The sequence below is a fragment of the Polypterus senegalus genome, chromosome 13 (genome assembly GCF_016835505.1).
Source record: "Polypterus senegalus isolate Bchr_013 chromosome 13, ASM1683550v1, whole genome shotgun sequence".
NCBI classification, from domain to species: Eukaryota; Metazoa; Chordata; class Cladistia; order Polypteriformes; family Polypteridae; genus Polypterus; species Polypterus senegalus.
In genome coordinates, this window is record NC_053166.1 from 72,680,895 (window position 1) to 72,694,772 (window position 13,878).

At 37.8% G+C, this 13,878-nt stretch overlaps 1 protein-coding gene across 2 annotated transcripts in view; it reads right to left on the reverse strand.

Annotated features, from left to right (window-relative positions):
- cdk16 (cyclin-dependent kinase 16) overlaps positions 1–13,536 on the reverse strand; it is a 132,389-nt gene extending 118,853 nt beyond the window's left edge. For both annotated transcript variants that reach the window (XM_039775037.1, XM_039775036.1), the window contains exon 1: positions 13,326–13,536. The gene's annotated coding sequence lies outside the window, so the exon portion shown is untranslated. The remainder of the gene's footprint in view (positions 1–13,325) is intronic.
- Positions 13,537–13,878: the final 342 nt, after the last annotated feature.

Genomic DNA, 13,878 nt, shown 5'->3' on the forward strand with positions numbered 1-13,878 from the left:
TAATGCACAGTGTCCTTAATAAGAATATCAGGCAGTCTTCTGTAGAGCGTTCATATCTACTACCCCTCCGTCCCTTCCACCAGAGAGGGCATTCATTTCTACAGCTGAGCCTTTCCTGTAGAAAGGTATGCCCCTGTTAGCTGCTTACAAAATGAACACAGCATAGCTAATACTATTCAAAGTGTATTTTAAAAGACTGTAGACAGTCTTCTACATACATTTCATATTTAATGTGCCTCTCCATCCCATCCACTGGAGAGGACACTCATTTCCACAGCTGAGCCTTTGTCATTGAAATACTCTTCTGTTTACAAAATCAACACAGGATAGCTAAAATTGAGCTAAACCTATTTAAAAAGACTCTAGGAAGTCTTTTGTCACTTTTCTCTCCACTGTGCCCTTTTGTCCTATCCACTGGAAGAGATACTTATTTCCACACCCGGAGCCAAGCTACAGTTGTGCTTGAAAGTTTGTGAACTCTTTAGCATTTTCTATATTTCTACATAAATATGACCTAAAACATCATCAGATTTTCACTCAAGACCTAAAAGTAGATAAAGAGAAACCAGTTAAACAAATGAGACAAAAATATTATACTTGGTCATTTGTTTATTAAGGAAAATGATCGAATATTACATATTTGTGAGTGAAAAAAGTATGTGAACCTTTGCTTTCAATATCTGGTGTGACCCTCCTTTGCAGCAATAACTGCAACTAAACGTTTCTGGTAACTTTTGATCATTCCTACACACCGGCTTGGAGGAATTTTAGCCCATTCCTCCGTACAGAACAGCTTCAACTCTGGGATGTTGGTGGGTTTCCTCACATTAACTGTTCGCTTCAGGTCCTTCCACAACATTTCGATTGCATGAAGGTCAGAACTTTGACTTGGCCATTCCAAAACATTAACTTTATTCTTCTTTAACCATTCTTTGGTAGAACGACTTGTGTGCTTAGGTTCGTAGTCTTGCTGCATGACCCACCTTCTCTTGAGATTCAGTTAATGGACAGATGCCCTGACATTTTCCTTTAGAATTCTCTGATATAATTCAGAATTCATTGTTCCATCAATGAAGGCAACCCGTCCTGACCCAGATGCAGCAAAACAGGCCCAAACCATGATGCTACCACCACCATGTTTCACAGATGGGATAAGGTTCTTATGCTGGAATGCAGTGTTTTCCTTTCTCCAAACATAACACTTTTCATTTAAATCAAAAAGCTCTATTTTGGTCTCATCCGCCCACAAAACATTCTTCTAGTAGCCTTCTGGTTTGTGATCCAATTGAAAATTTATGGTGGAAATTGAAAAAAATGGTCCATGACAAGGCTCCATCCTGGAAAGCTATTCTGTCAACTGCTATACAAGAAAGTTGGAACCTGACTGATGAAGAATGTTGTTTTTCATTAGTGAAGTCTATGCCTCAAAGAAGTCAAGCTGACTGAAAAGCCAGAGGAGGTGCAACAAAGTATTAATTGTAATTTTTGGGTTAATTTAGATTCCATAATTTGTTCCTCCTCACGTGATCTTTAGCAAACTGCAGACGAGCAGCAATGGTTTTTTTTGGAGAACAGTGGCTTTCTCCTTGCAACCCTGCCATGCACACCGTTGTTGTTCAGTGTTCTCCTGATGGTGGACTAATTAACATGAACATTAGCCAATGTGAGAGAGGCCTTCAGTTGCTTAGAAGGTACCCTGGGGTCCTTTGTGACCTCGCTGACTATTACATGCCTTGCTCTTGGAGTGATCTTTGTTGGTCGACCACTCCTGGGGAGGGTAACAATGGTCTTGAATTTCCTCCATTTGTACACAATCTGTCCGACTGTGGATTGGTGGAGTCCAAACTCTTTAGAGATGGTTTTGTAACCTTTTCCAGACTGATGAGTATCAACAACTCTTTTTCCAAGGTCCTCAGAAATCTCCTTTGTTCGTGCCACGATACACTTCCACAAACATGTGTTGTGAAGAGCAGACTTTTTTGATAGATCCATGTTCTTGAAATAACACAGCATGCCCACTCACACCTGATTGTCATCCCTTTGATTGAAAACACCAGACTCTAATTTCACCTTCAAGCTAACTGCTAATCCTAGAGGTTGACATACTTTTGCCACTCACAAATATGTAATATTTGATCATTTTCCTCAATAAATAAACAACCAACCAAGTATAATATTTTTGTCTCATTTGTTTAACTGGTTTCTCTTTATCTACTTTTAGGTCTTGAGTGAAAATCTGATGTTGTTTTAGGTCATATTTATGCAGAAATATAGAAAATGCTAAAGGGTTCACAAACTTTCAAGCACAACTGTATAACAATGTGTGTCCCCTTCCTGCTGCTTGAATGATAAATTCTGGAATTACAGAATTGCCCAAAAAATATTTATAAAGACTGAAGGAAGTCTTTGGTGTCACTTTCACGCCTACTGTGCCCCTCTTTCCTTTCCTCTCAAGGAGACACTTATTTCTTCAGCTAAGTCTTTGCCATAGATATCAGTGCCCCCGTTTTCTGCTTTCAAAATGAACACTGGACAGCTATTGATTGAAAATATGACCCTAACCAGCCCCAAAAGCAAGTGTTAGCTGAGAACAAACAGTGTGGAATTAGACTGTTCTATACACACACGTTCTGTGGTGAAGACCCAGCGTTGGTTGCCTCACTTTTACTGGGCACTTTCTGTTTTTCTGCTCTTGGATCACACGGTACAGCTGTGCACCACCATATGTAACACCTGGCTGCAAGTTCAAAAAACACAAACATTACAGGGAGAGCCAAGTACACTGCACTGAAAAATGGAGAGATTGTCTTTTGTGGCATTTTGTCACTTTCTCCATGACATGTTTGGGAAAATCTCAAAGTTAAGTGTTACACTTTAGAAAAATTCTTTAATTTTGCTTGAAACTAGAGCAGATATTGACAGTTGTGTTTTCACAATCAAGGGTATGTCAGACAGACCATTAATAAATGGAAAGTTGCACGAGTTCCTGCAGCACACTAAGCTAGAATCACTTAATCAGCAAAAAAATGTGGTACTCCAAGATAACACACAGATCTCAGACAGACTGAAAACTAAGAAACAGAGAGTCAGTGGGTAATACCAATACTGTCATCAAGTTTCAGAATATTCAACTCAAAGGCATAAGTGTCACCCATCTTTAGAGATGACCAATTGCATGTTGAGAAAAGAGTGGAGGTTACAGTCAACGAACTGGAAAACTGGTTTGTAAATATAGGTGTAATACACAGCAAGAAAGCTCACATGGGTCAGCCAGGGCCGGATTTAGACTTGATAAGGCCCTAAGCTATTTGAGACAAGGGGCCCTTTATAGTCCAGATATTCTATGTAAGTGCCAAATATGATTTTCCGATACCTAGAGGTTTAAACTGAAATACAATTAAGAAGTATATAGATAGTGAAATAATAAATGCTTAACTTAAAATAATTTTTATTCATAATAAACCTAAAAATGCAAACTCTGGTAAAAAGAAACAAAAGTTCTTTTAAAAGGCACAATGTACAAAGGTTTATTATCTAATATCTTGGTATAAGGATTAAGGAATTATATTAAACTAGAATATTTTCTTTCTTGCTTTTGCCAGAGGAAAGTCACTGATGACATCATGAAATGATAAACTGCGTAGTTTGTCACTTTATATGCACATGAGACTGAGGGAACATAATTTATCTTGTGTCATTGTTGTTCTAAATTCATTTTTTATTTTCTTCAGATGAGAAAAAGATCTTTCTTCACAGCAATTTGCAACCATCATACATAAAAACAATCTCAAAATTGCTTCTACATTAGGGAATGCCGTTTGGACACGACAGTTAAATATTACCCTATACAGATCCTGATGTGTCAGACTATCATGTTCCGCTGAACCATGGGCTTGACTATGTCTAACATATTGGTGAAAATGCTTGACTTCTCCTACAAGATTCATGTCCACATCTTCAGGATATGTTTGGCATAAAGCACTAACTCCTTCACGAATCTCTTCTTCTGTAGCTTCTAATTTTGTTAGGAATGAAAAATTTTTTGCAGCATCATTGTATATTGAGGCCCTCTGTGCCAGACTTGACTCTAATGCATCCATCACAGGTATAAATGTTTTAATTCTGAACTTGTCTCTTGGCCCAAGGTTCTCTAAAGCATCATCTTCATCATTACTGATATGCCTTCTTCTATAACTGCTTTTCTTGTAATCAACATCAGGCAATTTTTCCTTTGCTTTTTCTTCAAAATGATCCCTGGAACCTTTAACAAAATCCGAAAGTGAAGCATACAATTTCCAACATACATCTAGACTAATTTGGGGGTCTTGCAGTGATTGACTAGTCTTGTGAAATTCATCCAGCAAATAACTCCATAAATATAACATAACCATAAATTCAAACTCCTCCATTTTATTCAAAATGTTTATGGCTTGATTTCTTGTTTCGCCTTTCTCTGTAGTATCAATATGCAGCTGATGCAATGCAGAAATTATTCCATCATAACTATCAAGTATTGCACTTGTGGTCTTTGACAAAGACTTTGGAACTTTTGAATCATCTTTGAAGAATGACAACAGTACTGCCCATCTATGTGTAGATGATGAAAAGAAATTATATATTTCTTGAACAATTCCAAAAAAGTTTACTGCATCTAAACAACAGTCAACTGCTGCTCTACCAACAAGATTCAGGGAATGACCAGCACATGGAATATACATAGCATACTTGTTAATCTTCAATATTATTTCTGGCATACCCTTGTATTTGCCAGACATATTGGCAGCATTATCATATGACTGGCCTCGACACTTACTAAAATCTATTTTGCACTCATTTGTAAGGTAGTTGTGCACCATCTTAGCCATACTTTCCCCGGTGTGGCTACCCATCTCTAGGAAAGTTAGAAAACGTTCGATAGGGAGCCCATCATCTGGTGAAACATACCTCACAATAACAGTGAGCTGATCAATATGGGACCGGTCTGGAGTGGAATCTACAGATAAACTGAAATATCCTGCAGTTCTTAAATCACCCAAGATTGAGTCTCTTACTTTATGTGCCATAATTTGAATAAATTCATCACATATTGTTTTAGAAAGATAAGATGTGACACCTGATCCTTTATTCCCAAAGTTTTTTATATGGGTTGCTAGAAAAGGATCAAATTTTGCTATAAGTTCGAGTAATCCAAGGAAATTGCCATTGTGAGGAGAACCAAATGTTTCTTTATCTCCTCTGAAAGGTAAACCACGCTCTGCCATAGTAATTATGACTGCCACAACTCGTGCAAGAACATTTTTCCAGTACTGCCGTTTATTATTTATCTGTTCTGCTAGTTGGCAGTCAATTGTTGAGCCACATCTTCTTGTAAGATATGTTACCGAAGCTGTTCTATGGTCTACAGAGTTTTCATGACTTTGAACTAAATAGGTATTACGCCAATCACAAAATCCATCAGATGATAATGGTGTAGAAGAATTTGAAAAGAGTTTACACACGAAACAATATACACAACCAGTTGCTGGCGAATATACTAACCATTCTCTGCAATATTTTTCACCATTAGCCCGTTTGGGATAGAACAAGCCTTTTGAGCAATAGCTGTCTTGGTTTGCAAAAAGCTTCTTTGATTTTGTAAATGAGCCATTTGAGTGCTGACATTCTGACGGACCTTTTTCTACCCAGTATAAAATCTCATCTTTACTTAAATCACCCCACAGCCCAACATCATTATGTTTGTTTTTTGATACTGAATCTTCTGTGCTTGTACTACTCTCTGGTTTATAAATCTTAATATTTGTTGCTTCATTCGTTGGAGTAGATTCTATACAACTAGATGTACCAGGTTCTGTATCAGGAATAGGATGAATATCCCATGACTGAGTCACTGTGGTAGAGGCTTTTGGTTCATCAGGCCCCTTATCTATCTTTGTTAAGAAACTTTCTAATTTTGGTAACTTGCTACGCTCTTCTTCAGCTCTCTGCTTCTTTTTCCTCTTTTGAGCTCCACTTTTATAACTTCTGGTTGACATCTTGCAAACTGTGGGCAGAATATTTAATATAACTATAAACATACATTTAAAAGTAATATAATGCACAACATTTTTTTTAATTGAAAATTTCCTGTGATATTACCACTACTTACCAGCAAGCGATATTTTTATAATAAATAATGCATGCAAAGAGAAAATTAACAATATCTTCTCAAGTTTTAATATTAGTTTAATTAATTAAATTAAAGAAGAAAAAACAATAAACATATACATTAATACTTAATTTAATACAATCAAAACAAAATAATATGTATTTTTAAGTTTTAAGTTTATATATTAAGTTTATATATTAAACTTACAATTTGATATTATATTGACAAAAAAAAACATTAAAAATATATGCTATAATTACAGCTACAGGTGTCTGCATAGGATCGACCTATCTATAAATTTTAAATATCATATCTAATGTTTTATCACTTAAACCTATTTAGGACAAGAAGTCATTCATTTCAATATGATTTACCAATTTTTATTTAAAAAAAATTGTTATCATGCAAATTCTACTGTTATTTTGACTATAAAATATAGAAAACATGGTTCTCTATTTTCTATATTTTTTTCAATTTCAACACGATTGCAGAAAAATTATTGCATGCAACACCTGTACTAACCATGTTAATTATGCACCACTATCCAACAAGATTTTTTTATCAAAATATTGTAAAAAAAATAATTAAATGCGGTAGAAAATATTCTTGCGTTAGTTACGTTATGTGCGTACTTGTGTAAAATGTACTTACCTGAAATGTAACTCCAGTAAGGACACAAAAAACTACTTTCCAAAATAATGTCAACAATCAAATTATCAACGAAACACACACTGCAAATAAAAGGTCAGAATAGTGTATCGTTTGCCGGCTCACTCGAACTACAAAAGATCAGCGCATGCTCAAGTGTAGCGGAGGAACACAGGGGAATCTCCGTGTTTATAGTAAAAGAAATTATATACTCTAAAGTTTAGAGTCTAAACGTTCCATTTCTATTGTGAAATAATAATGAAATAATTTTAAAAATTACAGAAATTACCGGCATTTACTGTAGAAATTTATCAGTAATTTCGGTAGTCATAATTACCGGTAACATTGGTTAACCGGTTATCGGTAATGCAAACCCTAGGCACAACAGCGCTCTGTTCTTCGAAAAAGGCGCAAAAAAATTGGGTGAAGAATATTGGACGTCCCAGACGTGCGGCATTGGGACAAATAATGCTGTAGTATATTTAAGTATATATGACAATTGCTCACTCGGACAATTTGTTTTGAGGGCCCCCAAGAAGGCGGGGGCCCTAAGTTATAGCTTGTGTAGCTTATACGTAAATCCTGCACTGGGGTCAGCGATCATTTGTTGTTTCTCAATCTTCTATCATGATTCACTGCCAGATGATTTAACCACTTTTACAGAAAATGAGGCGGACACGTTTTAACTGGTATCAAGAAGTCTTCTTAAAGAATGCATGTGATGTCAGGTTTGTACAAACAGAATGTAGATTGGTAAAAAAAAAATCTGAGAATTTGCCTTTAATCAAATAAGTCTTATAACAGTTGGGGGAAGTCTTTCTGTGCAATATTGTCAATTTTTCACAATACTCTACATCTTGATGAGATAATGCTTCTTATGCCTACTTCTGCAGCTTAGTGTGAATGTGGCTTTTCATCGTAGAGCAGAACAAAATCAAAAGTGCAAAACTCCCTCAATGTCTCAACCTTGGATGATTTAGTCAAGATCAGCACCGAAGGCCCATCACTTGAGGAATTTGATACTATGCCCTGTGTCAAACATTGCCTCATTTCAAACATGGGTAAAAGATGACCATATTACACTGGATGGCCCTCTGACACTGACATTCTGATGGTCAGTGACACAGACTCGGAGCCTGAGTAAAATACACATATCTATATGATTGTACATAGTTTGAAAGTTATAATGATATTCAGTTACCCAAATCATTAAGCCGGACAGAAAAGCATGGAGGGAAGGTTGTGCTGCATAGGAGAAGGAAAACAATAAAGCACACATACGTAAGAGATTGAAAGATTACATTTTACATATTTTATTATCCATCCATTTTCTAACCCGCTGAATCTGAATACAGGGTCACGGGGGTCTGCTGGAGCCTATCCCAGCCAACACAGGGCACAAGGCAGGAACCAATCCTAGGCAGGGTGCCAACCCACCGCAGGACACACACAAACACACCCACACACCAAGCACACACTAGGGCCAATTTAGAATCGCCAATCCACCTAACCTGCATGTCTTTGGATTGTGGGAGGAAACCGGAGTGCCGGAGGAAACCCACGCAGACACGGGGAGAACATGCAAACTCCACATTTTATTATTTGGCACCTAAATCAAAGCTATTGGTTCCTAATTTTTTTCTTTTAGGAGCCACTGGCTCCTTGAGGTGAATTTTTGTTTAGAGCGCTGGGTCTCCAGTTTAAAAGCTCAACCTCATTTTGCATGTGGCACAGTCAAGTATTAGGGACTTTTAAACAAACTGTTTTCTTTTTAACAATATTTTACTAAAAATACATGTGTTTGGAATGTTGTGAGCATATGACTGGTACCTGACATAGATTATGCAACAAAACTAATTTAACATTTCTTCATAGTAGTTTTGATATTGTTTGGTGTTGTTCAGTTAGGGTTCTCAATGAAGGCCACTGCTTCAGGACTTTAGGTTATCTCCATTTTCCGTGAAAACACAAGATTACAATTTGTTTTGGCCATCACTACAAACAATGCAGGGTGACTAAAAAGAACAAAAAATACCATTTGTGGGTGGAGTATTCCTTTAATCAGTATCTACCTGATAAAAATCAGTATCTACCTGATAAAAACTTTCTTAATACTATCGTTTAAAAAGCAGTCAAATAACATCTCAAATTGCACAGGCAAGAAGAGAATTGACCGAGAAAAGCAAAGTAACAGCATTAAACAAAAAAAGAAGAATTTAGTCAAATCCTCTCCAGTCTTGCAGCCAGTCCTGTCTAAATGATCCTGGAAACATTTAACCACATTACAGAAAAGGCTGTGGCAACAGAACATGCTTTAAAACAATTAGAATTTAAATCTCAGATGAAAGTGCAATTTAGCTGCCACATGTTTCCTACTTTGTGGGTTCTTTATTAAAACTGCTCAGGATATGTTTGGAACTAAATCATGGGAAGTGAGCAGCACTGGACACTTTTGTAATACTTAACCACTCTGCTAAACTGTAAAGCATTCCACAAGGAAGGTACAAAAAAAAAAATTATAAACTGGGACACACTTCAGCATCATAAGTCACAGTCAGGGCTGTCAGGTGACACCTTGGGGATGCCTATTCGAGGGTTGTTAGATGAACATGTCAGACTAGGCCACCATTAAAGATGAGAGAGCACAATTTAGAAAACTGGGACACAGTCTTAAAATAACTCAAGTAGGTTTTGCTTTTTCTTTCACTGGACAGCTCCACCTGATATCTTGAAAAGGGACCAAGAAAGGTAGGTACAAGGTAGATGAAGTCATGGAGCTCATGTTCCCCAGGGGCGGAAAGGTCTTCCCAACAGTACATTTTAATCTTGTGGTGCACTCCATGTGTTTAAAAGTATTTCCACATGCTGTACTAAAATCCACCGAAGAATAAACTGAAGGATGAATCCCTTAAAATACTTTCAAAGTGTCTCGTAGCATTGTCAGCCAAATGAGAAGTGTTAAACTGGCCTAATAGTGAGGTAATACTGAAAGCAAGATCTAATTTAAAAATTAATGCAGCAGTGATGTTGACCTCCGAAAATTAAAGTCTAATCAGTAAAAAGATTCTCTGAATCTTATCACCTCACAGCAGTTGGCGGCCTTTATCCATGGAAACTGTTTATAATGGAATGGTCACTTTGTACCAGTTACTGACATCGGATTACACCTAGCCAATTTAGCATGCCCCCAGGCCAAGCCCTCCTCCATTGCCTGCCTATAAAACATCAGGGTTTACAACTAGACCTCAGGCAAACAGTGTGGTGTGGCAACTCAGGAAACAATGGCAACTTTAAATATCAGCGTGAAATCCACTGTTTTGTCAGGACAGATTGTCTCACCTGGCATTCGATGAATGCTCCTCGTACATCATATTGTAAACGTATTTTGCAAAGGAAGTGACTGTTAGTGGTGTTATTTAACCAAAAAAAAAAAACAAAAGTCAAAAACAATCTGCGATTCCACATTCACTTAACATTATGTACAGTAGGCAGGTCAATTCTGTGCACAACAATACATCTCCTTAGATGCAAGCAATCAAATTTAAAATTCTGTTTATGCCAAATGAAATAACGCTGCTATACAAATTCAGAGCATGCGCAAAGACAAAGAATGGTAAGGTGGCATGTACCAGATTATGTTTTTTGGAATGACAGAAAAATTAAGGATATATTAACATGAAAACGACCTCTGCAATTAATAGAACACCTTAATTTCTAAGCATATGTTGTCTGTAATAAGAGTTTTATTCACAAGTTTACTTAGTGGATTTGGCAGGACAGGAAGTCAAAGAAGGCTGGGTTCAGTGTTACTTTTTACAAGGTAGAAGGTGTTTGAATGTCATTAAAGCCAAACCAGTGTGTGTATAAAAATGTGTCCATGGTACAGGAAGCACAATATCTTCAGAATTCCCAATGGAGTTTGTCTTTTTCTGTAATGTCAATCTCAAGTGCACATGATCTCTAGCAAATCAAAAATTCAGCGTCTCATTTGAAATGTAGCTCTTGCATCTGTTTATCATAACCATTAAAGTCACAGATCCAGACGAAGCATTTCTTGTAAAATAGTATTTATCATAAAGAAAATGTAGGGATTATTTAAGCATGCCCTTCAATAAGTAGTCGTCAGATGTACATCATACCGAGTTCCATTTATTTCAGTTGCGCAGGCACACAGAACAAACTAACTTCCAAAATGTTTTTGTGCCAGGACTACCGTATAGGGCAGCAGTCGTCTTACACTACAGCGTACAGCCATTATATGCCGGCGCCTCTTAACAGATGGCTCAATCCCAAATCCTAGAAGCTCTGTCAGAAACTGTAATGCAAAGAACATAACCTCAAGGTTCAAGAGCAAGTCAGAGTCCTGTGCCTACTCTAGCAGAAGATAAAAATCAGTAAAGAAATTAATTGGAAGTTTATTTTACTTAGCTTTATCAAATAGGACTCTTTCAGGGAGACATCCCAAGAGAAGCACTTACAGGAACCTCAATCTGAATAACAAAATACACTCAAGAAAAACCAAGTAACCAGTCATGTCATAAAAATCATCAGATAGCAAGCACTTCTTCCACACACAAGTCAATGAACACAGACTCCAATCAGTCTGTGCTGGCCTGTCAAACATAAATCAGTGGTCTGTCACTTACACAACATCGTGAGCATAATGGGTATAATACATAACATGACATCTAATTTTGATTTTACTAAATATAACTTAAACATAATAAAGGTATGCATTGATTTATTTTGTGGAAATCAAGAACCGATATGCATTCATTTAAAATATACTGTATATGGCAGCTGTGCAACTTCAGTTCATATCCCAGCTGAACAACATCAGTATAAATATGTCCACTTAGTTTGTACAAAATAAGAACAGTCAAGTTTTGCATGTCTTTAATGGAAGACTGTGAAGTCACAGTAAATTCTCATGACATTTTTAATAAATTATTTAGATTCAGCAGGTTATTAAAATGACTCAACTGAACTTGCACAAGAAAGCTAAACAATACCATGTGCGATCCATTCATTTCCCAAAAGGACATTTCATGGTTGAGGGGGCCAAGATACTATTCCATGGCACATGAAGAAAGAAGGGCATTGCTCCTGGAAGGGACACCAATTAACAGCATAGCAGCACATGCTCATGCCAGGTCGGCTCATGCATTTCAGTACAATGCTACTTATTCCAATCAATAGCAAATCTTCACAATTGCTGATGCACTCATTTGACAAAGGTGTAAAAATCAACAAAATTAGGTAACCTTGTAGCCAAACCCTCTTAGAACTCCTGAAGCTCTTCATTCAGCACTGGACATTCAACCTAAACCAGACATCTACTGTATTTGCTGTGACCAGTTTAGGTTAGGTGCACAGTTGTGCTAAAATTCATCCATGGCAATTGTTGTGAAGCAAAATTCAATCACTTTGTTTAACCCCCTTATGCCTTTACAGGACTGGGGAAGAAGCCCTAAAAACATTAGAGTAATGCAAGACCCAACCCTGGGCACAATACATTTATTCACACTGACTGGGTCAACTCAGAGGGAGCAAGCTATGTGAAACTCGTGCAGTATAATGAGGGTAACGCATGCCTGAAGTTAAAATGCATGAACACATTGATCTTATATAATAAACCAACACAAACCATAAGAATGACAATGTGCTGTTGAGAAGTCATGTTGGTAATCTTACTTTTTTTGCATACTCTAAAAATGATAGAAAAAGACAAGCTAATTTGCTTATTGTCACTCACTCCTCTTTGAGGAAGACAAACAGGCTCTATGCAAAATGCACCAATGTGACACCACGTTACGGTTTTGAATAACCTTCAAAGAAATTGTAAAGCAGCAAGATCGAAGAAATAAATAATGAATCGTCTTATAAGGATGTCTATAATTCAAACCTTGCACCACGGCGAATAAGGCAGAGGATGCTTTGCACCGTACGGAGAGGGCAAACAAGACAAAGGTAAGAAAGACAATCAAAACAAAGAGGTGACAGAAGAACGGTCCGCGTACCAATACAAATTTCTTCGTTCTTTCAAAGCCGAACTGTGTATCATTTAAACTACCAGGCATAACGGGTCCTTTCGACCGGACCGAAGATGACAGAGCAGAAAAAAAAGTTATTTAGCAAATTGCCCACATTAAATGAGATCACTGGAAGAACGCTGTATTGATACCAATAAAACAATTAGAGATTAGCTTTTGCAACACATAATCCTTTCTTCGGCGATCGCGAGGCAAAGACTCAAGGTTGCTGCAAAGCAGCTAATCGAAACGCGCTCCCCTGCAGACAAGCCGAGCGTTCAGCCCCAATCTGCAGCATATTTAAGCGGCTGAAGCATGCGACGATGAGCTGCTTTAAGTGGCTAATCGCAAAACTGCATACTGCTAAACGGACAGGACACAACATTTCTGACGAACTTTGATATTTTAAATTCAGCATTAAGAATTTCTCCTTCTCTAAAACAAGACGACTCAAAATAACAAAGTAGCGCTACGAGTGAAGAAGCGTTACAGTTTCTTACCCCGACACCGGACGCCTTCGGGGTTTCGGCTTCCTTGCTGTCAGTGCTGTAAAAATGCCACTGTTTTCTCCCAGTAATCTTCAGCCATGATTCGCCAGGCTAGAAAGCATAAAAATGCAAAATCTCCCAGATCGCAGGCATGCCATCACCACTAGTGGCAAAGCGATCAGCAGCTGCTGCTGCGAAAGGGAGGGAGGGAGAGACAGAGGGAGGGAGGGGGCGGGTACACCGGAACAGCTGCCACAGGGCGGGCCGCACCACTTCTTTATGTAGGGGTGTGCGTATCACATAAGTTACTCTTATGTTGTTGTGGATATTATCAAAGGGAACCTTTGCTCCCTGTTCTAAGTGTACGAGTATCTAGCATCATGAGTACGTATCCTATTTTAAGAGGTTCCAATAATGTGCAGAGTCGGAGCCACCCTTCCCGCCTTTCTCCCTGATTTTTAGCGTAGTATGCGAAGCCCCGAATTCCATTCAAAAGCTGGGGCTGAACCAAAACTTGAGAATGCGGGGGACAACTGCCGGCAGAATGCGCAGTTGGGACACAGTT